This window comes from Pseudophryne corroboree, chromosome 2 (assembly GCF_028390025.1).
Source record: "Pseudophryne corroboree isolate aPseCor3 chromosome 2, aPseCor3.hap2, whole genome shotgun sequence".
In the NCBI taxonomy this organism is placed as follows: domain Eukaryota; kingdom Metazoa; phylum Chordata; class Amphibia; order Anura; family Myobatrachidae; genus Pseudophryne; species Pseudophryne corroboree.
The window spans coordinates 603,687,507-603,713,499 of NC_086445.1; the positions used below are offsets into that span (position 1 = coordinate 603,687,507).

General features: G+C 45.9%; 1 protein-coding gene across 7 annotated transcripts in view; it reads right to left on the bottom strand.

The window, feature by feature from the left end:
- RPS6KA1 (ribosomal protein S6 kinase A1) overlaps positions 1-25,993 on the bottom strand; it is a 324,800-nt gene that overhangs the window by 223,122 nt on the left and 75,685 nt on the right. The window lies entirely within an intron of this gene.

The following is a 25,993-nucleotide window of genomic DNA, read 5'->3' on the forward strand; positions in this document are numbered from 1 at the left end:
TTGCCTCTAGCACAGCCTCCCTGCCTGAGGGAGTTGTCAGCAAGGCATATTTTAGGAAACGGCTGGGGGGAGACATCTCGAATTCCAGCTTGTACCCCTGAAATACTACTTGAAAGAAACAGGGATCCACCTGTGAGCGAGCCCACTAATTGCTGAAATTTTTGAGACGGCCCCCCACCGTACCTGGCTACACCTGTGGAGCACCCGCGTCATGGTGTGGCCTCACAGGAGGCGGGGGAAGAATCTTGATTCTGGGAACAGGCTGACTGGTGCAGCTTTTTTCCCTCTACCCTTGTCTCTGTACAGAAAGGAAGCGCCATTTGACCCGCTTGCTTTTCTGAAGCCGAAAGGACTGTACCTTTGTCTGTGAGGAAACCTGAGGTAAAATTATTTCTTCCCAGCAGTTGCTGTGGATACGAGGTCCCAGAGACCATCCCCAAATAATTCCTCACCCTTATAAGGCTCTCTATGCGCTTTTTAAGTCAGCATCACCTGTCCAGTGACAGGTCTCTAATACCCTCCTGACAGAATGGACATTACATTTATTTTGGATGCCAGCCGGCAAAATATCCCTCTGTGCATCCCCCATATATAAGACGACGTCTTTAATATGTTTTTATGTTTTCCAACTAGTATCCCTGTTTGACAGGGTCACCGACCACGCTGCAGCAGCACTATCTGCAGGTCTCAGTCTAGTACCTGAGTGTGTAAATACAGACTTCAGGATAGTCTCCTGTTTTTTATCAACAGGTACCTATTAAAGTGGCCGTATCCTAAGACGGCAGTGCCACCTTTTTTGACAAACGTGTGAGCGCCTTATCCACCCTAGGGGATATCTCCCAGCGTAACTTATCCACCTGGCGGGAAAGGGTACGCCATCAGTAACTTTTTATAAATTACCAGTTTCTTAACGGGGGAACCCACGCTTTCACACACTTCATTTATTCATCTGATGGGGGAACAAAACACTGCCTGTTTTTTCTCCCCAAACCTAAAACCCATTTTTAGAGGTAGATCAAAAAATGAGAAAGCGCTAATCACATCTGATGTGGATTTTATTTTTCATTCATTTCAATTTTTACTAAAAGCACATTAAATGTATTCAGTGCCGGCCGGCAATACACAAGAAAAATAATAAAATATTACAATAAAATTAATAATATTCTAGACATAACTTTTCATCTGCATATTGTGAGTATGATGACTCTAATTTATACTATATCTAAGTTTATAACAATGCACATAATATATTAGCCCGAGGATCCTCTTCTTATCCTCAGATATTTTGTTACTATTATGCTCAGGCAGATGGTAATCGTGTGTCTTTGTAACAATATTAGGCAATGCTTATGTCCGTGCGTTCCAAATTAATGGAGTGCGTATATGAAGAATAAATTAGACAGTCCTGTTGTTGATTTATAACGGATATTAATTGCAGTTTATGAAAGAAAGCTGATATGAATATGGTCACTGTACCACAGTGTATAATTGAAAAGTACCGTATTGAAACCTCTGTTCAGACGCAATGGTAGAGATGCTTCTCCTGGCTGAATGTATGCCTTTAATTGGAGTTGAACAGGTGTCCGCTCGTATCCACGGTGTGTTTGCTTTTTCCTCCCGGCCGGTGTGCACCACCCTCGGCCTTATCCGGAGTCAGTGTGCGGTTGATGGAGGGATTTTTCTCACCTCCACAGGGACTGTGTTCAGCTGGCCGACTGATGAACTCGGTCTGCAGTGTGCTGTGACCGGAGATGCTGACAGACGCGTTTCTCCGCCTATTAGTGAATATCGGCGGCTTCCTCAGTGTCATAAAATGACGCCGATATTCACTAATAGGCGGAGAAACGCGTCTGTCAGCATCTCCGGTCACAGCACACTGCAGACCGAGTTCATCAGTCGGCCAGCTGAACACAGTCCCTGTGGAGGTGAGAAAAATCCCTCCATCAACCGCACACGGACTCCGGATAAGGCCGAGGGTGGTGCACACCGGCCGGGAGGAAAAAGCAAACACACCGTGGATACGAGCGGACACCTGTTCAACTCCAATTAAAGGCATACATTCAGCCAGGAGAAGCATCTCTACCATTGCGTCTGAACAGAGGTTTCAATACGGTACTTTTCAATTATACACTGTGGTACAGTGACCATATTCATATCAGCTTTCTTTCATAAACTGCAATTAATATCCGTTATAAATCAACAACAGGACTGTCTAATTTATTCTTCATATACGCACTCCATTAATTTGGAACGCACGGACATAAGCATTGCCTAATATTGTTACAAAGACACACGATTACCATCTGCCTGAGCATAATAGTAACAAAATATCTGAGGATAAGAAGAGGATCCTCGGGCTAATATATTATGTGCATTGTTATAAACTTAGATATAGTATAAATTAGAGTCATCATACTCACAATATGCAGATGAAAAGTTATGTCTAGAATATTATTAATTTTATTGTAATATTTTATTATTTTTCTTGTGTATTGCCGGCCGGCACTGAATACATTTAATGTGCTTTTAGTAAAAATTGAAATGAATGAAAAATAAAATCCACATCAGATGTGATTAGCGCTCTCATTTTTTGATCTTCTTGTTCTACTTCAGGGGTGAAATACCAATTACCCCTGAGAGAGCTGCTTACACACCTGTATAATCATAGCGCCAGGAGTTTTTCTTTTGCTTTTCCATTTTTAGAGGTGCTTGGGTTAAAGTCAGAAATGTATAACACATTTTTTATTGCCGGGATCACGTCATGGATGTTCCTAGTGGATTGTGTATATGTCTCCACCTTGTCGACACTGGAGTCAGACTCCGTGTCGACATCTGTGTCTGCCATCTGAGAGAGCGGGCGTTTTTGAGCCCCTGATGGCCTTTGAGACGCCTGGGCAGGCGCGGGCTGCGATGCCGGCTGTCCCACAGCTGTTACGTCATCCACCCTTTTATGTAAGGAGTTGACACTGTCTGTTAATACCTTTCACCTATCCATCCACTCTGGTGTCGGCCCCACAGGGGGCGACATCACATATATCGGCCTCTGTTCTGTCACCATATAAGCCTCCTCATTCAACATGTCGACACAGCCGTACCGACACACCGCAGACACACAGGGAATGCTCTAAACGAGGACAGGACCCACAAAAGCCCTTTGGGGGGACAGAGTAAGAGTATGCCAGCACACACCAGAGCGCTATATATATATACAGGGACTAACTGAGTTATGTCCCTAATAGCTTTTATATAATATACTGTATACAGTGCCAATTTTAATGCCCTCCCCTCTCTTTTCCCTCTTACTGTACTGTAGAATTGCAGGGAAGAGCCAGGGAGCTTCCCTCCAGCCGAGCTGTGAGGGAAAAATGGCGCCAGTGTGCTGAGGAGATAGGCTCCGCCCCTTTTTCGCGGCCTATTCTCCCATTTTTTATGGAATTCTGGCAGGGGTATTTACCTCATATATAGCCCCTGGGGCCATATATTGAGGTATTTTAGCCAGCCAAGGTGTTTTTATTGCTGCCTCAGGGCGCCCCCCCCCAGCGCCCTGCACCCTCAGTGACCGGAGTGTGAAGTGTGTGAGAGGAGCAATGGCGCACAGCTGCAGTGCTGTGCGCTACCTTGGTGAAGACAGAGTCTTCATGCCGCCGATTTTCCGGACCATCTTCTTGCTTCTGGCTCTGTAAGGGGGACGGCGGCGCGGCTCCGGGACCGAACATCAAGGCTGGGCCTGCGGTCGATCCCTCTGGAGCTAATGGTGTCCAGTAGCCTAAGAAGCCCAATCCGGCTGCAAGCAGGCGAGTTCGCTTCTTCTCCCCTTAGTCCCTCGCTGCAGTGAGCCTGTTGCCAGCAGGTCTCACTGAAAATAACAAATTCTAAGACTATAACTTTCTAAGAGCTCAGGAGAGCCCCTAGTGTGCATCCAACCTCGGCCGGGCACGAAATCTAACTGAGGCTTGGAGGAGGGTCATAGTGGGAGGAGCCAGTGCACACCAGGTAGTCCAAGATCTTTCTAGAGTGCCCAGCCTCCTTCGGAGCCCGCTATTCCCCATGGTCCTTACGGAGTTCCCAGCATCCACTAGGACGTTAGAGAAATAGCAATTTGCTATTAGGTATAAATGCTTGATACACTTGTGACATAAGATACTCATTACTGCTGGGGCTTGCACACCATTGGGCTGATTCCCAGTAGTGAGCAAAGCAAAACAAAATTTAATAAACGCAAGCAAAGTCGCCCTTTGGTAAACTCATGTTGCACTGCAGATAGAGGCAGATTTAAAATGTGCATAGATATTTATATTGGAGTGGGGCTGTCTAAACTCCAATTTAAATTGCGGTGCATAAATAAAGCCAGGGGTAATTCCATGAAAATATGAGCCTAAAACATAAAAATCAACATAGCTACAAGATATTGGCATTATTAATCAGTTGAAATGCTCTATTTAGCTAATAGAGGAAAATAATTTTGATTTGTGATCTAGTACTTCATATTAGGACTCTTACTATCAGTTTTCACTGAATGAAAACATTATTATGGGCAGGAATTCATTCATTTGTATATACAATGATAATATATGTGCCTGAATAAATTATCATGTCTGATGGGATCGTATCGGACAGTGGCATCTTGATGCTTAGGATCCAGGCACCTAAAAGGTAACTGTGCTAATCCTAAGCACTACCCCTGCCTCCCCCCTCCTGCAGCCTGACCCTCCCCCCCCCACAAACCCATCGGTGCCTAACCCTAGTCCCCGCAGCCTAAACCTAACCCTCCCACCCTGCAGCCTAACCGTAAACCTCCCACCCTGCAGCCTAACCCTCCCACCTTGCAGCCTAACCGTAACCCTCCCTCCTTGCAGCCTAACCATAACCCTCCCTCCTTGCAGCCTAACCATAACCCTCCCTCCTTGCAGCCTAACCATAACCCTCCCTCCTTGCAGCCTAACCATAACCTTCCCTCCTAACCATAACCCTCCCTCCGCAGCCTAACCATAACCCTCCCTCCGCAGCCTAACCATAACCCTCCCTCCGCAGCCTAACCATAACCTTCCCTCCGCAGCCTAACCATAACCCTCCCTCCGCAGCCTAACCATAGCCCTCAATCCGCAGCCTAACCATAACCCTCCCTCCACAGCCTAACCATAACCCTCCGTCCACAGCCTAATCATAACCCTCCCTCCGAAGCCTTAACCTAACATCCCTGCGCACGGCTTACCTGCTTCAAACAGTCCTTTGTTCAGGATTCTGGCGCTGGCATTTCGATCTATGTCGGGATCCTGGCATCGGTATTCCAACTGGAAGGATCCTGACCGGATCGCTATCTCAATATCAGGGTTAATATAATGAAAATAAGGCAGTTTAACAGACTTAAATTTTCTCTCCATGATATGGTTAATTAAAACGTACAATAGCAAAGGTGATTCGGTTACCGAAAATGGTATAACACTTTTTTTTTATTTATTCAGATTTTAAGATATTACCTCAAAATTCAGTTACATATTAAAGTTTTTAAACACAAGCCCATTTTCAAAAGGAGATGTGCTACCATGTATTTTTTTTTTTTACAGGCTGTAATTTGAGGTAATAGAATCACCGTATTTTTGCCAACTAAATCACATTACAGATGTGTCCTCGTATCTAGCCTTAATACGCCATGTGATGCGAGTGAGCTGCCAAGTCACACGCGATTCTGCTAGCACTGGGCATCTTTTCGCGTCTTTTGGACTGAAAATGCATCTTAATCGGAATGTGAATAGGATGCACCAGGAGACTATGCAATTAATTTGATATGTGCTACATATACAGACTCTGTATATACGAGTTCTACGATGCAGCAGCCATGACTTTTTCCCATGGCAAGTTCCGACTTGCTACAAATACAGGTCGAGTATCCCATATCCGGAATGCTCGGGCCAAGAGCATTCCGGATATGGGATTTTTCCAGATAACAGAATACCTGTTATCCGTACGGGGGTCTCGGAGGACAGCAGGTACGGCGCGTTGACAGGGGGGGGGGGGTCCGTGGCAGGTTCGGAGTGTCAGCAGGTGGTCCGCTGTGGGTCCAGAGTTACAGCAGAGGGTCGGCAGGGGTGTACAGAACGTCTGCTGTAGGGTCAAACGCATTGGCGGAGAGGTCTGGGAGGTCAGTGGTGGTTACTAGGAGTACTGACAGTGCGGAAATGGCTACAAAGCAACTCCCCCCCACCTATCTGTGATTGGCGGCAGACTCCAGTGATGTCATGACGCCGGCAACGTCATGATGTCACTACGATATATTCCGATTTTTGAAATATTTCAGTTAATGGGTATCCGGATAATGGATACCTGACCTGTACAGACTCGCACACAGAGTTACATGTAGCACAATGGAAATTACAGTGGAAAAAAGTCATGGCTGCTGCATCATAGCACTTTGTAAAAAGATGTCAGCCTCAATCACACACATATACAATTGTCACATATCAAATTAATCAGTGCAGTCTCCTGGTGTGTCATAGTTGCCTCACATTGGCCCTCATTCCGAGTTGTTCGCTCGCTAGCTGCTTTTAGCAGCATTGCACACGCTAAGGCGCCGCCCTGTGGGAGTGTATCTTAGCATAGCAGAATTGCGAACGAAAGATTAGCAGAATTGCGAATAGAAATTTCTTAGCAGTTTCTGAGTAGCTCGAGACATACTCAGCCATTGCGATCAGTTCAGTCAGTTTCGTTCCTGGTTTGACGTCACAAACACACCCAGCATTCGCCCAGACACTCCCCCGTTTCTTCAGACTCTCCAGTGTTTTTCCCAGAAACGCCAGAGTTTTTTCACACACGCCCAGAAAATGGCAAGTTTCCGCCCAGAAACACCCACTTCCTGTCAATTACAGTACGATCACCAGAACGATGAAAACACCTCGTTATGCCGTGAGCTGATTGAGCAGCTTACCATTTTGTGCATTGTATTTAGAGAGGCATGGATGGGTCAGCATTAGGAGGGATTGCTGACTCCAGAGTGCCATAGGAGAAGCTAGGGGTATCTACAGGTAAGCTGGCTCTCAGATGCTGTAGGAGCCATTACCATGTGGCCTTACACTGGGAATTTAACCCAGACATATTTGTAATTATTTATGGGGTGGGTGTGGGGTGCGGTGGCCCCTGTGTCGGTATGGCTGGGCTGCTTCAGGTCGGCACACCCTAACACTTTATTAACACTTATGATTTTCCCTATCACTTTGTATATATTTTTGTATTATTTTAATCACACCACTTACATAGCACTTCTGTGCTTCTTAGTAACCCTTATTAATTCTCACCTGTGTGCTGACCTGGGGTAGCCGACCTGTGCCGACGTTATGGGGTCCTGCACCCCGGACCCATACCTAGTATTAGGAACCCCCAGTGACGGAGAAGCCTTGTCGATCGGCCTGGGGGCTTAACCCTATATCTGCAGATATACGCAACTAAGATCTCCGTATTATCTGACTATTATGTAGTAATATTTTTTCACTCGGTGTGCATTATGGAACACATTGTTTTATCCTACACAGAATTACCCCTCCCCTTTTAGCACCTGAGTGACATCACAATCTGATTGAGCAGCTTACCATTTTGTGCAGTGTAAAATAACTAAGCGCACGCGCTCTGCGAACCTTGCGTATGCACAGTAAGCAACTAATCGCAATATAGCGAAAATCGGCAACGAGCGAACAACTCGGAATGACCCCCATTGTGACTAAGGCGCATTTTTGGGTATAAAGACACTTGGTGCTAGTATGTCACATGGAACCTGGTGAGCAGAGAGGGGTTGTATGGGGCAACTGCAGCATTAATGTATGAGGACACATCTCTACGTTGCTCCTTTGATCAGGAAGTAGATATACTGTAAAGAGGAAGTGCCACCATTTATACAGCTGGGCTAAGTAAGTGATGACACAGGCTGCAAGGAACCATGTGCTGAGTCATTTTTTAAATAATCCTGAAGACAAGCGTTTTATATTAGTCAATAAATGTAATCTGGTGAGTTACAGAGGGGACCCTGCCTATGGACAAGTGAAAAAAAAAAAGATTTTAAACCTACCGGTAAATCTTTTTCTCGTAGTCCGTAGAGGATGCTGGGACTCCGTAAGGACCATGGGGATAGACGGGCTCCGCAGGAGAAATGGGCACTTCAAGAAAGACTTTAGGCTCTGGGTGTGCACTGGCTCCTCCCTCTATGCCCCTCCTCCAGACCTCAGTTAGAGAAACTGTGCCTAGAGGAGACGGACAGCACAAGGAAAGGATTTTAGGTAATCCAAGGGCAAGATTCATACCAGCCACACCAATCACACCGTATAACTTGTGATATACTATCTAGTTAACAGTATGAAAAACCAACATAGCCTCGGTTCACCACCGATGAAACTATAACATAACCCTTATGTAAGCAACAACTATATACAAGTCTTGCAGAGTTTCCGCACTGGGACGGGCGCCCAGCATCCTCTACGGACTAGGAGAAATAGATTTACCGGTAGGTTTAAAATCTTATTTTCTCTTACGTCCTAGAGGATGCTGGGGACTCCGTAAGGACCATGGGGTTTATACCAAAGCATCCAATCGGGCGGGAGAGTGCGTATGACTCTGCAGCACCGACTGAGCAAACGCTAGGTCCTCATCAGCCAGGGTATCAAACTTGTAGAATTTAGCAAAAGTGTTTGACCCCGACCAAGTCGCCGCTCGGCAAAGTTGTAATGCCGAGACGCCTCGGGCAGCCGCCCAAGAAGAGCCCACCTTCCTAGTGGAATGGGCCTTAACCGAATTTGGTACCGGCAATCCAGCCGTAGAGTGAGCCTGCTGAATCGTATTACAGATCCAGCGAGCAATAGTCTGCTTCGAAGCAGGTGCGCCAATCTTATTGGCAGCATACAGGACAAACAGAGACTCTGTTTTCCTAATTCTAGCCGTCCTGGCTACATAAATCTTTAAGGCCCTGACTACATCCAGGGATCTGGAATCCTCCAGGTCACTTGTAGCCACAGGCACCACAATAGGTTGATTCACATGGAATGAAGAAACCACCTTAGGCAAAAAGTGCGGACGTGTCCTCAATTCAGCTCGATCCACATGAAAAATCAAGTAGGGGCTTTTGTGTGACAAAGCCGCCAATTCTGACACTAGCCTTGCTGATGCCAAGGCCAACAACATGACCACCTTCCAAGTAAGAAATTTCAACTCAACCTTGTTAAGCGGTTCAAACCAGTGTGGTTTTAGGAACTGAACCACCACATTGAGGTCCCACGGTGCCACTGGAGGCACAAAAGGAGGCTGGATGTGCAGCACTGCCTTTACAAACGTCTGGACTTCTGGAAGAGTAGCCAACTCCTTCTGAAAGAAAATCGAGAGGGACGAAATCTGTACCTTAACAGAGCCTAATTTCAGGCCCATATCCACTCCTGTCTGTAGGAAGTGGAGAAAACGACCCAGATGAAAATCTTCCGTAGGTGCATTCTTGGTTTCACACCAAGACACATACTTTCGCCAGATATGGTGATAATGCTTAACCGTCACCTCCTTCCTAGCCTTTATTAAAGCAGGGATGACCTCTTCCGGAATCCCCTATTTCGCTAGGATTCGGCGTTCAACCGCCATGCCGTCAAACGTAACCGCGGTAAGTCTTGAAATACACAGGGCCCCTGTTGCAACAGGTCTTCCCTCAGAGGAAGAGGCCAGGGATCTCCTGTGAGCATCCCTTGTAGATCCGAGTACCAGGCCCTTCGAGGCGAGTCTGGGACAACGAGTATCGTCTGTACTCTTCTTTGCCTTATGATCCTCAACACTTTTGTGATGAGAGGAAGAGGAGGAAACACGTAGACAGATTTGAACACCCACGGTGTTATTAGAGCGTCTACATCCACTGCCTGAGGGTCCCGAGACCTGGCACAATACCACCGAAGTTTTTTCTTGAGGCGTGACGCCATCATGTCTATTTGAGGAGTTCCCCAAAGACGTGTTATGTCTGCAAAGACTTCGTGATGAAGTCCCCACTCTCCTGGATGGAGATCGTGTCTGCTGAGGAAGCCTGCTTCCCAGTTGTCCACTCCCGGAATGAAGACAGCCGACAGAGCGCTTACATGATTTTCCGCCCAGCGAAGAATACTGGTGGCTTCCGCCATCGCGACTCTGCTTCTTGTCCCGCCTTGGCGGTTCACATGAGCCACTGCTGTGACATTGTCTGATTGAATCAGAACCGGTAGGTTTCGAAGAAGACTCTCCGCTTGTCGAAGGCCGTTGTAAATGGCCCTGAGTTCCAACACATTGATGTGTAGACAGGACTCCTGGTCTGACCAAAGTCCCTGAAAATTGTTTCCTTGTGTGACCGCTCCCCATCCTCGGAGGCTCGCGTTCGTGGTAACCAGGATCCAATCCTGAATTCCGAACCTGCGACCCTCCAGCAGGTGAGCACTTTGCAACCACCACAGGAGAGACACTCTGGCTCCTGGGGACAGAGTTATTTTCCGATGTAAGTGCAGATGGGACCCGGACCACTTGTCCAGAAGGTCCCATTGAAAAGTCCTTGCATGGAACCTTCCGAAGGGAATGGCCTCGTAGGCCGCCACCATTTTCCCCAGAACTCGAGTGCATTGGTGAACTGACACCCTTTTCGGTTTTAGCAGGTCTCTGGCCATGTTCTGGATGTCCTGGGCTTTCTCTATTGGGAGGAAGACCTTCATTTGTTCCGTATCCAGTATCATACCTAGGAACGGTAGTCGAGTTGTCGGAATCAACTGTGACTTCGGTAGATTTAGAATCCAACCGTGTTGCTGGAGCACTCTCAGAGAGAGCGCCACACTGCTCAGCAATTTCTCTCTTGATCTTGCTTTTATCAGGAGATCGTCCAAGTATGGGATAATTGTGACTCCATGCTTGCGCAGGACCACCATCATTTCCGCCATTATCTTGGTGAAAATCCTCGGGGCCGTGGAAAGTCCAAACGGCAACGTCTGAAATTGGTAATGACAATCCTGTACAGCGAATCTCAGGTATTCCTGATGGGGGGCATATATATGGGGACATGAAGGTATGCATCCTTTATGTCCAGAGACACCATAAACTCCCCCTCCTCCATGTTGGCTATTATCGCTCTGAGTGATCCCATTTTGAATTTGAATCTTTTTATGTACAGGTTTAGGGATTTCAGATTCAAAATAGGTCTGACCGAACCGTCCGGCTTCGGGACCACAAATAGGGTTGAGTAGTAACCTCTTCCCTTGCTGTATACACAGCGTTTGAATTGCAGCTAACACTACATCTCTTTCCGATGTGGAAGCTGGTAGGGCCGACTTGAAAAATCGGCGCGGGGGCACCTCCTCGAATTCCAGTTTGTAACCCTGGGAAACTATTTCCAACACCCAGGGATTCAGGTCTGATCTGACCCAGGCCTGACTGAAAAGTCGAAGACGTGCCCCTACCGGTGCGGACTCCCTCAGGGGAGCCCCAGCGTCATGCTGTGGGTTTTGGAGCAGCCGGGAAGGACTTTTGTTCCTGGGCACCTGCCAAAGCAGGTGCTCTTTTGCCTCTGCCCTTACCTCTGGCAAGGAAAGAGGATCCCCGACCTCTCCTGGACTTGTGCGACCGAAAGGACTGCATCTGATAGGGTGGTACTTTCTTTTGCTGTTGGGGAATATATGGTAAAAAATTTGATTTACCTGCTGTAGCTGTGGAAACCAGGTCCGTCAGCCCATCCCCAAACAATACATCTCCCTTATAGGGTAGTACTTCCATATGTTTTTTGGAATCCGCATCACCCGTCCATTGGCGAGTCCATAAGGATCTTCTCGCCGAGATAGACATGGCATTGGCCCTAGAAGCTAGCAATCCAATGTCCCTTGAGCATCCCTCATAAATAAGACTGCGTCTTTTATATGGGCTAGAGTTAAGAATATAGTATCCTTATCCATATTATCAAAGTGATCTGTCAGCTCATCTGTCCAAGCTGCAATTGCGCTACACACCCATGCCAACGCAATTGTCGGTCTTAGCACAGCACCCGTATGAGAATAAATACACTTTAAGGTAGTTTCTTGCCTGCGATCTGCAGGGTCCTTAAGGGCCGCTGTGTCAGGAGACGGTAGCGCCACTTTCTTGGACAAGCGCGTCAGGGCCGTATCCACAGTAGGGGGTGATTCCCAAATCTCCCTGTCCTGTTTAGGGAAGGGGTATGCCATATAAATTCTTTTGGGGATCTGCGGTCTCTTTTCCGGAGTCTCCCAAGCTTTTCCAAAAAAATCATTTAATTCATGAAATGTGGGAAAATTAATAATCTGTTTCTTTCCCTTAAACATGTGTACCTTTGTGTCGGGGACCGAGGGTTCATCCTCAATATGCAACACATCCCTTATTGCCACAATCATACACTGAATGGTTTTAGTCACCATAGGGTGCAATTTTACTTCGTCATAGTCGACACTGGAATCAGAATCCGTGTCGGTAGTAGTGTCTTGTGTTAAGGGACGCTTTTTAGACCCCCACGGGCCCTGTGAGTCGGTCCAATCCGAGGATTGACCCCCTGATGTCCCCCCTAAGTCAGCCTTATCAAGCCTTTTATGTAAAGATGCCACACTTGCATTCAACATATGCCACATGTCCATCCAATCCTGAGTCGGCGCAACCGACGGGGACACACCACTCATTTGCTCCACCTCCTCCTTGGAGAAGCCTTCCGCCTCAGACCTGTCGACACACACGTACCGACACCCCACACACACAGGGATTAACCTATAAGGGGACAAAACCCCAACCAGGCCCTTAGGAGAGACAGAGAGAGAGTATGCCAGCACACACCCAGCGCTTAAAAACACTGGAATATATATGACCAGATAGCGCTTTTTATATATATAACCTTAATTCCCACTCACTGCGTCGCCAAAGTGCCCCCCTCCTCTTTTTTCCAGCCTGTGAAGTTCAGCAGGGGAGAGATCAGGGAGCCAGCGTATCCTCATGCAGTTTCTGTGGAGAAAATGTCGCAGGTTAGTGCTGAGGATCAAGCCCCGCCCACCCGACGGCAGGCTTCGGTCCCAGTATTCTATATAAAAAATGGCGGGGGATTTTAGGATTTACAGTCCCACAGCCTAATCCTGATTTATATTGCCAAAAAATTAGGAAACTTGCTGCCCAAGGGGCTCATTTGCGCTCGCCACACTGTCGGTAAGCCGGCGGTCGGGCTCCCGGCGCCGGTATACTGGTCGCCAGGAGCCCGACCGCCGGCATACCATAGTGAACCCCTGTTGAATACTAACTTCTAGAACAGTATAAGCGAGTTAGAGGCTGAGTTGGCTTTATAAGCAAGATATATCACATGCTCAAGCTGCTAAAAATACTGTAGCAGTTATGTGCATCGAACAATGATGTTTGGATTTAACCATTAAATGATCTGCCATTTTGAGCACCACACAATTCCCACTCTGTTCTCAACAGCACCACTAGCTATAGATTTTGCTTCTAGTGTGTGAGCCTAACATCCTAGCTCTGCCTCATGATGTTTACCGCATTTTTTAAATTTGCACAACTCTATTTATTGGGATCCAGTCTCTAGGTCGACAACGTCTAGGTGGACCACTATTGGTCGACATGCATTAGGTCGACAGGGTTTTTAGGCCGACATGGTTACTAGGTCGACATGTTCTAGGTTGATATAAGTTTTTCACAATTTCTTCTTTCCGAACTTTTTCATACTTTGCGATCCATGTGGACTACAACTGGGAACGGTAACCTTGCCGAATCATGGCAAAGCAAGCCATGTGAGGGGACACTGTGCACCAACTGGGGTTCCCGGTCATTGTACGAAGAAAATTACACCAAATTTTTCCTAAAAAAAACAACCCTCCAGTCGACCGTTTGTCATGTCGACCTTGCTTATGTCGGCCTATTTTAGGTGTCGAGTTAGTTACTTTCAACCTAGACACTGTTGACCTAAGTATGGTCGATCCTATGAACCACACCCCTATTCATTATGGTACTGCTAAGAAATGCCTTAAAGGCGTTCCACACTACAGGCGTGGAGGAAGTAGTATTAGGAAGTATCCTTCTGCAATTACGACCAACAGTCTTTGCTTCGTATTTAACAGTATCCAAGCTACCAATGTATAACAATAATGGTAACATGTGAAAAGCAATACAGTCTGTACAAGTGATTACATAAATTATTTTTATTTATTTTCTTAAAAACCTGATGTAATTAAGGTGGCATAAATAGCAGGTTACAAATTTGAAAGTGTTGGCTGGACATTAGTACATCACATTATTATACACAAGTCTTTAGCAGGGCCGGTTCTGGGGCTCTGTGCGTCCCGGGCGGCAATAGGGGGCGTGGCTTCGTACAGGGGGTGTGGTCATTTATGCCCCCTGTACAGACTGAAATGATGTGCGGTGCGCGATGACGTCATCGCGCACCGCACAGTAAAGGACCTCTCCACGAAGGGAAACTAGACGCGTACGCGTCTAGTTTCCCTTCACAGCGGCCAGCGGCAGCGGGGGGCACAGCAGCAGCGGATCTTGCCCTGTTGCGGCGCCCTCCGGAAAGGCGGCGCCCCGGGCAAAAGTCCTGCTTGCCCGTGGCAAGATCCGCTACTGGTCTTTAGATTAGTAGATTAAAACTATAACACATTAGGAGGGAAGAGAAGAAAAGAGGCAAAGTTGCCCAAAGCAACCAAATGTCAATTCAAAGACTGTGCTAGATAAATGACAGAATCTGATTGGTTGCTTTGGGCAACTTCTCCACTTTATCTCTTTTCAAGGCTTTATACATCTCCATTATCTTAAATGTCTGCTAGACAGGACACTAATTTACACACATTCTATCTACGTTACAATTTAACTAAACCCTACTTATAGGGGTATATTCAATTGAAGTCGAAAGCTGCCATCTGTCGAAAAGATGGCAGTTTCGACTTTTTTAGGTCGTAAGGGGTTCCGACCTATTCAAGCTAACCCCAAATTATTCGACAAGTCGAGGACTTGTCGAAAAGCACGTGGATCGGCGGAATAGCTGTCGATCTGCGTGCTTGTGTCGAGAACGGGGCCAACCTTTTCGACCATCTCAATTTGACTTTAACAAAGTCGAAGTGAGATGCGGGAGCAGAGACGGGGAGAGCCGCGGGCAGACGGAGAGAGCAGCGCCGGAGGATGTATCACAGCTGCTGCTAACAGCAGCGTCCATCCGGCTCCAGCAAGCGAGACCACGCTTGCTGTAGCCGGGTGGATGCTGCTGTGAGCGGCGGCTGTGATGCGGGGACGGGGAGAGGCAGAGACGGGGGGAGGGGGAGGGGAAGGGGGGGGAGGTCGGGAGACCCGCGGGCAGATGGGGTAGTAGCGCTGCTCTCCCCCCCCCCGTCTAAGCTCCCGCATCTCAATTCGACTTTTTTTTTTTAAAGTCGAATTGAGAATGCATTGAATAGCCCTGGTCGGATCCATTCCGATAAATGAATGTCGGAATGGATCCGACTTCAACTGAATATACCCCACAGTATTCATGTATTAACTTATTTGATGGTTATACAAGTATTCAAATCTGTGAACACTTAAGATAATAAAGAGAAAGTGCACTAGGGGGCAGATTTAACAACTAGTTGTTAAATGTAGCTCCAGCCAATCATCTGTCATGTGTTTGAAACTGACATTTAGGAGATGATTGGCCGGAGCACCATTTATCATTCGTAACGAGTGATAACAAGCATATCACTAGTTGTTAAATCTACCCCTACATGTGCAATAGGAATCTTAAACACCTAGGCAGTGCAGATTGTGTAAGAGTACAGGGGACTATATGCCTAATTTGATAGTGTTTTCTTAGTGAGTGTGTGTTTGGGGTCTGGGAGATTGATAGTTTTCACCTAGGCAGATCTCTAGAAAGCGTACTGTGGTGCAATGTCCAGTGCTAGTCCCTGCAGATCCGAATCAGTGCCCACCTGGAACCTAGATGCTGCAGAGGCCTTGGCAGTCTCCAGGGCTGTCAGGGTTTTCTTTAGGCATGCTGCTGTGGGCGATGTCTGCTCCACACAGTCAGGAGGCCCGGATGCACAGTCACCGCCCCCGTCAGTGTATCTGGCAGCCACTGCGGCTCCTGTTACATAAGCTGGCAGGCATGGCTATTGGCATGGTAGACACTGATGGACACCCATTAACTCTACTGTCTGCAGTAGCTCCTCCTGCCCTTAAGATGGCCTCGTCACGTGTCAGGGCTCGGGCCACAGGGAGTGTGGCCAACACCAGCATGCTTCTGGGCATGCTGGGCCCTCTTGTTCCACGGTTTATTCCAACAACAATCTGGGCCTGTGGTATATCGGTGCACCGAGGGACATGGATTGGGGTTTTAAAATCAATTACAATACCACTACGTGCGGTTTGCCGTGACTCATACCGTGCGGGCCTCGTCATATAGCACACAGCCCAGTCCCATGCAATCGTGGTGGCCGACGCCATTCCAGTGGGAAGGGGGCATTAGCTGGTGGTGCTGTCCCCTCACCTGTTGGGGCAGACATGCATACTCAGCTGGCAACCCTTGTATGTCAGCTGAAAGCCATTTGTGGGCTTGCTCCTGCTTCCCCTCCCTGTTCTTCCAGCTCTGGCACTGGGGTGTCCAGAGTGTTTGTGTCTTCCAAGTAGATTATGCTGGTCGGCTTTTTTTTATCGGACCTGTCCCCTATGTCGTCTGACACTGGGATTCCTCCGTTTTGGATTACACCTCCCTTGTCCAACTTGCAGCTCCAACTTTTTACTGATGTGATGGGTTCCACTGGTTTTTGCGCCTTCTTTGAGGGTTTCTGATCTGCCTCCCATAGCTGGCTGACTTGGTCTCTTCAGGGCTCTACAGAAATCTCTTATTATTGGGGCTTTCGCCTATTGATGTTTCACTGGAATTGTGTGGCGTGTCTATCATGATTGCAATGTCATATTTTGGTGCGATAATCTTGGGATAATTTATGCCATTAAATGGCAGTGTTCAGTTTCATTGTCAGCCCTTTGGCTCCTTGCGTAGCTTGTTTTGCAGTGCTTGAAGCTTAATATTTGCTTTGTGCTGCAACATGTTGCTGACGTTGACAATTCCATAGCGGATGTACTCTTGCGGCTCCAATGGAACCAGTCTGGATTTCTTGCTCTTTCAACTGCCTTGTGTGCCCATCTTTTTGTTGGCAGGTTATCTTGCCAGAATGAAGAGGCTAGTTAGCTCAGCGATCATTACCACCAAATACCATTTGGCCTTAATGAGCTGCTTGGAATCAGAGGGAAGCTTATCTTTCTGCAAATGAGAAGACAGTAAGTCCCTCTATTGCACCTTCTTGTCTTTTTTGGAAGTCTATACTCTTACGGAAAGTTTCAGGCTGTCAGTCTTTTTGTGCTTGCTCGATCGTCGGAATTTTACAAAAAAAATCTTGATTCAGAGGACCATTAAAGCCTGCCCACATTTGGCCCCGGTACCCAATGATTGCATATGCCCAGTTACAGTTAATTTGTTGTTGCGTCTTATGTCTGCTGTTTCATTGGTTTGCTCCCCTTCAGTCGAAGTTTTGTTGTTCCACCTTGCCTTTCATGGGGCTTTTCACATTAGGAAACTGGTTTCAGCATCATGGTGTGTCTTACTCCCCTTGTTGAGATCACACATTTTATTAGCACATTCTGTTTTGTGTATGATATGGTGCTCTAAAACAGGCCAGTTGGGTCGTAGTCGATGTCTTTCCCTAATGCGGAGGACAGATTCTCATTTCTGTCTTGTGGCATTGCCGTGGGCGTCATTGTTGGCTTGATGGCTTGCCATTAACTGTGTACCAACTCAGAGGTATTTTTCAACGTTGCCTGTGCCTTGTTTGTTGTCAGCGGAGGAATCAGTTAGTTTGTGGTTGAGGATCCTTTGATATGTTTTCGGGATGCTCGTTTGTTTTGCGTGGATAGCGTGCACTTGACGGATGAAGGGTTTTTTTTCTTTAAAAAGTATTTTTAGATTTTTTTTTATTTTTATTTTTTTATAGTGGCCCGACTGTGAGGTTGCTCATCATGTAGTTCAGGAGAACAGCAGTTTGGTGACTACTGCGCTGCAATTACAGTATATATGTATGATTACCCTTTATGTAAATTAGGCTGATTTTTACCCTACCATGGTCAGAAGCATTGGCTGTCTGGCAGTGTATTTTTTTGCTGTATTGGTTGGGGAGTTGGAAACCTATCCCTTGTTGTGAAGGGCAAGTGGCCCTACAAGTAGTTGTTGTCATCCTGCTGGCGTAAGATGTTTGCTACCCGACATTCATTCTTGGTCACCATATATTTTTTTTCTTTAAATATTAAATAAAAGGTTGATCAGTTTTTAGTTCCATATGGTTATCTGTCTTTGGTTTAGATTAGTGGTTGTTGTTATAGATGTTATAGTGAATTGCATTTCATACCAATCTCATGTGCCAATAGGGCGTTTAGAATAATTTGGACGTGGAATGGAGAACGCCCCAAGAAGACCAATAGTTACAGCCACACAGATAGTACAGGACCACACAACAGAAATGTTTATCTGGCATACTACCATGTTGATCTTGCATGCAGAAATAAAACATTTTCCTAGCACACATCCAAATCACACCTCAGGCCTGGAGGCAAAAGAACTGAAGACTACATAGCTATGTACAGTGAGGCATGCTTCATCATTTCCGTTTACATTTTCTCTGACTCATAAGTAGAAAGTGATGATCATGTTATATTACATAAACAAACATTCCCTATATGTACCAAGACAAATAATTCCAAGGAACATCTGCACAGCAAATAGGAGGTATCCACTTTGCTTTCTGCAAGATTTAAGGTTACTGCTATGAGTGAACTTCTAAATGTATATAAGAAAAATTGGCATTAATGGAATAGTTCTACCAAAACAATAAAAACTTCACATTTTGCTTTACTGCTTATTTTACTTTGATTGCCATTTGCATTATTGAATTTTGATATATTCCACAGGAAAAATACTTTAGTGGTGACATCAGTTACTCAATGCGCAGCTAAATTGACAGCTGGTGATCACAACTTTTGTGCCCTTCAACTACAGCAGGGCCTATAAAATGCTGCTATTCTGAAAGACTGGGGTAAATGGTTTCAAGGTAATTGACAGTGTCATCCTGGCACTCAGCAGATCTCTGAATGTGTGGGCGGTGAGATAAAGGAGCATTAGCAGCCATTATGTGTAATCTCTAGTTACCTAAGGCAAACTTGCTTTTTTTTTTTTTTTTCACTTCCAGCTATACAGAGGACTGTCATGGAAACAATGCAGAACTGATAAAAGTTTCAAAACTGGTAACCAAGAAAAAAGCTCTCTCTATTCAGACCTCAGTTAGTTTCTTGAAGCCTATAGGGGAAAAGGGGGAATTAAATTGCAGGCGGGAAATGTAAAAAAAAAAACCCGCAACATGGGGTTTTCCTGCAGCTGCTGAGTTTTGTTATTCAATCAGGGGACTTAAAATGGGACGTGGTGTCATTTTCTCGCTCCTCCAGAGCAAGTCTGGTACCCTGGCGACACCCCCCCCACCCCAAAAAAATAAAAAATTACTCACCTTCTGAAGCCGACATCAGGAGCTAGCTCTTCTGGAGCAGTGGTGAGTATGTATTGTGACCACCCCTGTCCAGTGTCAGTGTCATTGTCATTTCCCCTGAAGCTGACCACTGGGAGTGTGTGTGTGTGTGTGTGTGTGTGTGTGTGTGTGTGTGTGTCCCCGCGTGTGTGTGTGATCCCCCCTGTCCAGTGTCATTCCCCCCGAAAACGGACCACTAGGAGAACTACATCTCCCAACAGCACAATCCCCAGTTGGAAGATGGAGGGGAGACCACGGGGTGGAGCAGCAGAGAGCACCAAAGACCTCCGGATGGGTGAGTCGTTTTCTGTTTGTTTGTTTTTTTAACTCTCGCTGCAGGGTTTTTAGCGCTGAAAACCCCGCAACGATTTTTAAAAATTGGATACCACGAGTATCTGGAGTGCACATACCCGCAGTAGTTTGGTCGATGCTGCTGACTGGACTGCATTCAAATGCCTTTTTTAGGTTTTCATGGTTAACAACTGTATTTCAGCAATTAGAATAAATATAAAAAATAACAGCCAATATAACAAATATCCATGCTTGGTCTGCATCATAAAAGCTACCTAAGCTTTTGCGTGGGTTACCGACAACAGTGGAGGACACACAGATAGAACTTGGTTCCAGACTCGCTGACAAGACAGACAGAAGCACATGCAGGACTGGATAAGACTACTCATTCACCTTTTCCCTTGCAGATCATGCATCTGCATACTCCCCTGAGGAGAGTTTCCTCCTCCCAGAACGGTGTGCTGGGTACCTCATGATGACATAGATGAGACACACAGCACCACAACGGGTATGTTCTGCTGCTTTCTGAAATAGTCCCATTCCTTCCCTTTGCTGACAGTGCCTGAACTCCTGCATGACGGAAAACATACACTCATTTACAGCATGATGCGGTGGGGTATTTTGAAACCCCCCTTTGGACACTACTGGTTTTTTTTTTCATCAATTCATAGAATTCTTTGATTTTCTTTTAAAAGGACACAGAAATGCAAGTTTCCTATCAGAAGTCATTCTAGCTGTAATCCACTTTATGTCCAGTAATCAGTATCATGCTGTATATTTCTTCAATAATGTAAATGGGATCTAAAAACAAGATGCACCATTGTTAAAAATACAAAGTAGTAAAAGAAAGGGAGGGGGGGGGGGACTTGCAAAAAGTAATGCTGATAAAATATGACTGATTTATGTATAGGAAACCATGAGTTCATAAATCTATGAAGCTAGAGGCGCTACAGAAAATGGCTGCATGTATTGTATTAAAGCACCCCCCGCCTATATGATGCCACAAAGTATTGCCTCCGCAGAAAACTGTAATCATTTTATTATACCTCATGCTCATAACACTAAGCTAGCTATAACAGAATAATAATTTTGTTATTTATATAGCGCACTTTCTCCAATAGGACTCAAGGAGCTTAAACTCTAGCCTGTATTTAAAGCTTGCGATATGAAGAGGGAGCACGAGATCTTGTTGGGAGCTTCTAACAGCAAGTAATGGACAGAGAGCAGGGTATAATATGCTCCAATGTGTGTAGTGGGTAATGGAGGATATAAACGGACACCTAATCACTTCCTATATGTGAGTCACAATGCTTCCCAGCTCACTGAATTTCATAACTGCAGCTAGCAATGGATTACACAGTCATCAGCTGTCATAAGACTTCAGGCGATGACATCCAGAGTGGGATGGCTAGTGACGATAATCTTATGGAAGTGGCACTCAAAACTGTAAAATTGCATAAGTCAATAAAAAAAATTATTGAATAAATATCAATTGACAATCAATTTTTCACTGTGTTTCCTTTAATAACAATGTTACTATGTTAGACATGGCAGTTCATAATGGGATACTACTCCACTTCCCCACTGACTGTATCATCTCACTACGAGTGGCTTCTGAGAGCAGGGGTACACAATCCAGTACCTGCACACTCCGTATGCGCTGCTATATAGTTAATCACTAAGCACAGTGTAATGCCTCACGTTGAATAGTCACTTTCTAGAACATGTAAACACAATCTCAAAACGGTCCTAATTTAATGAGAACATCTGGAAAGGACCCCAAATGGATAGGGAAAGTCAATATGGTGTGTAGTCTCATCCATACATAAAAGCAACAAATGTGATTTATTAGTATGTAATATTTCCTATACAGGATATGAAAAGAAAAATGTAAATCAAACAACAGTACTGATATAAGTGGAACAGTCTAGATTTTAATGAACCCAGGGGGACATTTGCTAAGCAGTGATAAGAGCAGAGAAGTGAGCAAGTGTAGAAGTGCCCATGGCAAACCAATCAACACTGAAGTAACGTCTATAATTTGCATACTATAAAATTATACAAAGCTGCTGATTGGTTGATGGGGCAACTTCTCCGCTCTTATCACTGCTTAGTAAATGTCCCCCCAGTTCATTAAAATCTAGACTGATTCAGAGGTGGATGCTATATAGAATTTTCCATAAATGGACGTTTTTATATTGTTGTTTTATCGGGATACGGTCTGAAGATCAACACTGTCTAGGTCGACAATGTTTAGGTCGACCACTATAGGTCAACAGTCACTAGATCGACAGGGTTGGAATATCGACAGGGTTTCTAGGTCGACATGTGCTGGGTCAACAGGTCAAAAGGTCGACATGAATTTTTCACTTTTTATTCTTTTTTTAACTTTTTCATACTTAACGATCCACGTTTACTACGATTGGAACGGTAATCTGTGCTGAGCGAAGCGGTAGCGGAGTGAGGCACCTTGCCCGAATCATGGCGTGCGAAACGTGCCATGCAAGGGGACACGGTGCACTAATTGGGGTACCCGGTCACTCTACGAAGAAAACGACACCCAAAAAAAAACAACAACCCTCATGTCGACCTTTTGACCTAGCACATGTCGACCTTTCAACCCTGTCGACCTATAGTGGTCGACCTAAACATTGTCGACCTGGACACTGTCGATCTAATGATCCACACCCGTTTTATCTGGGCTTGCTCTAGTCGCTGTGCGTATATCCAGCAATGGTGCTGTGGCTCTAGTCACAGTGTCCTGGACACCGCAGCCTGATTGACAGGCTCCAGTAGCTTGGGAGCAGGGCAGGGCTGGTGACGGGAAGCGTGTGACAAAATGGGACATCAGCTTCATTTTGTAAGTGTGCCGAAGCCAGCGTCTGCGTTTTTCTAGGCATATTTACTGGGCTCTGCAGGGAAGTTCTGGAGCCCATTTTGAGTAACCATAGGGTTACCTATGGCTGACGCTAGGGTGCATCAAATGCCCCATGAATTTTTAAAAGTAAGAAAAATGATTTGTCCCCATGCTACATTTTTTTAATTATACATAAAAAAAATTTGCACAGTTGTTTCTATGCTAAAAAGGTACATTTTAGGAATAGGGACAGCAAGCATTCAGAATGTCGGGGCGTTTGATGCACCCTAGCTGACGCCTGCCCGGTGGTGATCTGATGCTGTGTTTTTGGATACAGCAGATCATAGAAACCAGAAGTGAGTGTCTTTTTACTAAGACGCCTCCTGCGGCTTTTGTATAATATCGCACAGCCTTTGTGTACAAAGATGCAGCGGCTGTGTGATTACAGTCCACCTCTGAATCAGGCTCTGGGTTGGTATTTAAAGAAATGTGGTTTGGGGACAGCATAGGTCGAATGCCATCAGGGATGTGGCACTTCCACATGAGACACAGCCTGGTCCATAGCTTGGCACAGTCATCCCCTTTTTCATTGGTGGCTCACCAAGGAAGAGTGCATACCAAGTGTGCACACCAAGTCCATAGGAAGGGTTCACTACGGCTGGCCGGCGGTCGGGCTCCCGGCGACCAGCATCCCGGCGCCGGGAGCCCGACCGCCGGCTTACCGACAGCTTGGCGAGCGCAAATGAGCCCCTTGCGGGCTCGCTGCGCTCGCCACGCTACGGGCACGGTGGCGCGCTACGCGCGCCACACTATTTTATTCTCCCTCTATGGGGGTCGTGGACCCCCACGAGGGAAAATAATTGTCGGTATTCCGGCTGTCGGGCTCCCGGCGCCGGTATACTGAGCGCCGGGAGCCCGACCGCCGGCAAACAGAAGACCACCCCATAGGAACATAGTTATAAAGTAGGGAGGTATGTGCACCCAATGTACTGTACTGCTAAACGTGGAAACCATTTAAGAAAAACAAAACAATAAAATGAACATTAATTCAAAAATAAAATGACTTCATGATAGATATTTAAAAAAAAAAAAACATAGGCGTTAGCTCTGAGTGTAGTGCTAGAATGACTTTAGGCTATAAATAGGCCAAATACCTCTGACAATTCTACTTAATGCTCTTCCACTAACCCTAAAACAAAAGTGCCATAGAAGAGAGCTACTAATATGCACATCCAGCTTCCTGTTAGTTAACCTGTTAAAATAGAAATGCATGGAAACTGTTATAACAGTTATTTAAATTGTTAAAAAGTAGAAGCACAAGATTTTCAGTTTACACATAACCAAATATTCCAGATTTCTAAACTTCCTATAAAACTGATTATTTTAAAATTGTAAGTAGGGAATGAATTTCAGCGTGAGATGCCACCAGACATCACCTTAATCATGTTCGTCTTTGTACATCACTGTTTATTACCAAAGACAATCATTACACATTTTACTGCGCACCGTTATGTCATACTGAAAACTACTGCCCTAAGTTGGAAGCACACAATTATTTAAAACGTTATCGTATGGTATAGTATTAACAATTTAACATTTACCTTCACTGGAACCCAGAAGCACAGGTGCCATCAGGCAGCCGCATGGTGAAGTGTGCTCTCTCACGCCAATGGTGATGTGCTTTACACCAGTCAAGTCAATGTTTGGCATTGCGCATGTTGGTGTGAAGATTTTGTGCAGTTGCTCAGCTATGGAAAACCAATATGTGAATCCAGGAAGCTTCCAATGAACAGATCTTGTGTTGATACTTCCAGGAGCAGTTCAGAACTTTATAGGGAATTTTGCAACAGTGTGCTACTGATTTTGGGGCTTTTTCACATGGACTTTACCGCGCAGCTGCGGGGTTCAGTCTAACACTGGGGTCTCGCACACAGGGTAAACCCCGCTAATTTAATAGCTCCAGGACACAAATTAGCCATGGGGAAAACCCCGCAGCTAATCAGATTCCCCATTACGGACAGTTACACATTAGGATGACGGCCAATCAGGCTGATGGTCAGGACTATTTCCCTTCGTCCCGTACCATTCCAGATTGCCCATACACACTGTCCGATGTAATGAACTATGGAACGATCTCTGGTACCAGCCTTCATTACACTGCATGAGGTTGCACACAATATCACCTGGTTGGCTGTGCAGCACAGCCGACCAGAATATGCTGTATGCGACCCGTGGGAGCGTGCCATCAGGCATACACACAAGACAATATGCACAATTTGTTGTTCCAATATGGCAAATCATACAGATATTGTCCTAGTGTGCACCCGGCCTAACAGGACTTGCAGAACAGCTGACCTGGGCATCTCTAACAGGCAGGGCAGACATTTGATCAACTGACTTGTTGGAAATGTTGCTGTATGCTTGATTTTATGCACTTGACAGCAATGGGCGTTTCTGAAATGGGCAAATACACTAATCAGAAGGGGCATCTACATACTTTTGGCCATGTAGTCTATATCTACCTAGAATGTGGTCTACGGGCCTAATTCGGACCTGATCGCTCCTTTGCGAATTTGCGATCAGATAGTCCCCGCCAAGCGCAAGTCTGCGTATGCCGTGCAAATAGCTTTGCAAATGCCGGTCAGCTACAAATCTGTTCACAACTCACTCACCATCTAATGTTTTTTCCAGTCTGTGCGTAGCCCAGGACCTACTCCTACTGTGCTAAAGAAACAGGCTGATAGGGCCGGAGCCGACGTTACACACCCTCTCTAAAAACGCTTGGGAACGCCTACGTTTTTCCTGACACTCCCAGAAAACAGTCAGTTCCCAATCCCAAACGTCCGCCTCCTGTCAATCAACCTGCGTACGCCTAGCGATCAATAAAGACGCTAATTTATTTCGCAGTTTGGCCTTGCGTGTGCGCATTACAATCTGTATGCATTCACAGTCGTTTGATAATCGGCTGCTTTGCGAAATCGCCCAACAGCGATCGTGTCTGAATTAGGCCCTATGACCCGACACTAGCTGCCCAGATTCCTGATCTGCCAAGCCATGTTCTTCCCTCCTTTTATAATGTTGTTATTTACTTATTTTAAATCAAAGCTAGCACCTGGTAAGTTCATTAACTGAGGTTCTCATTGCTTGGGGCAAGCACACAATTATACAATGTAGTTGTGTACATAGCCAAGATTAACAATGTAAGCTCTCTTAAGGCCAGTACTCACTGGCCGATGCGGGAGAGATGTGTGCTGAGCGTGCGGGGGGAGCCGCACATTTCACCCAGCGGGTG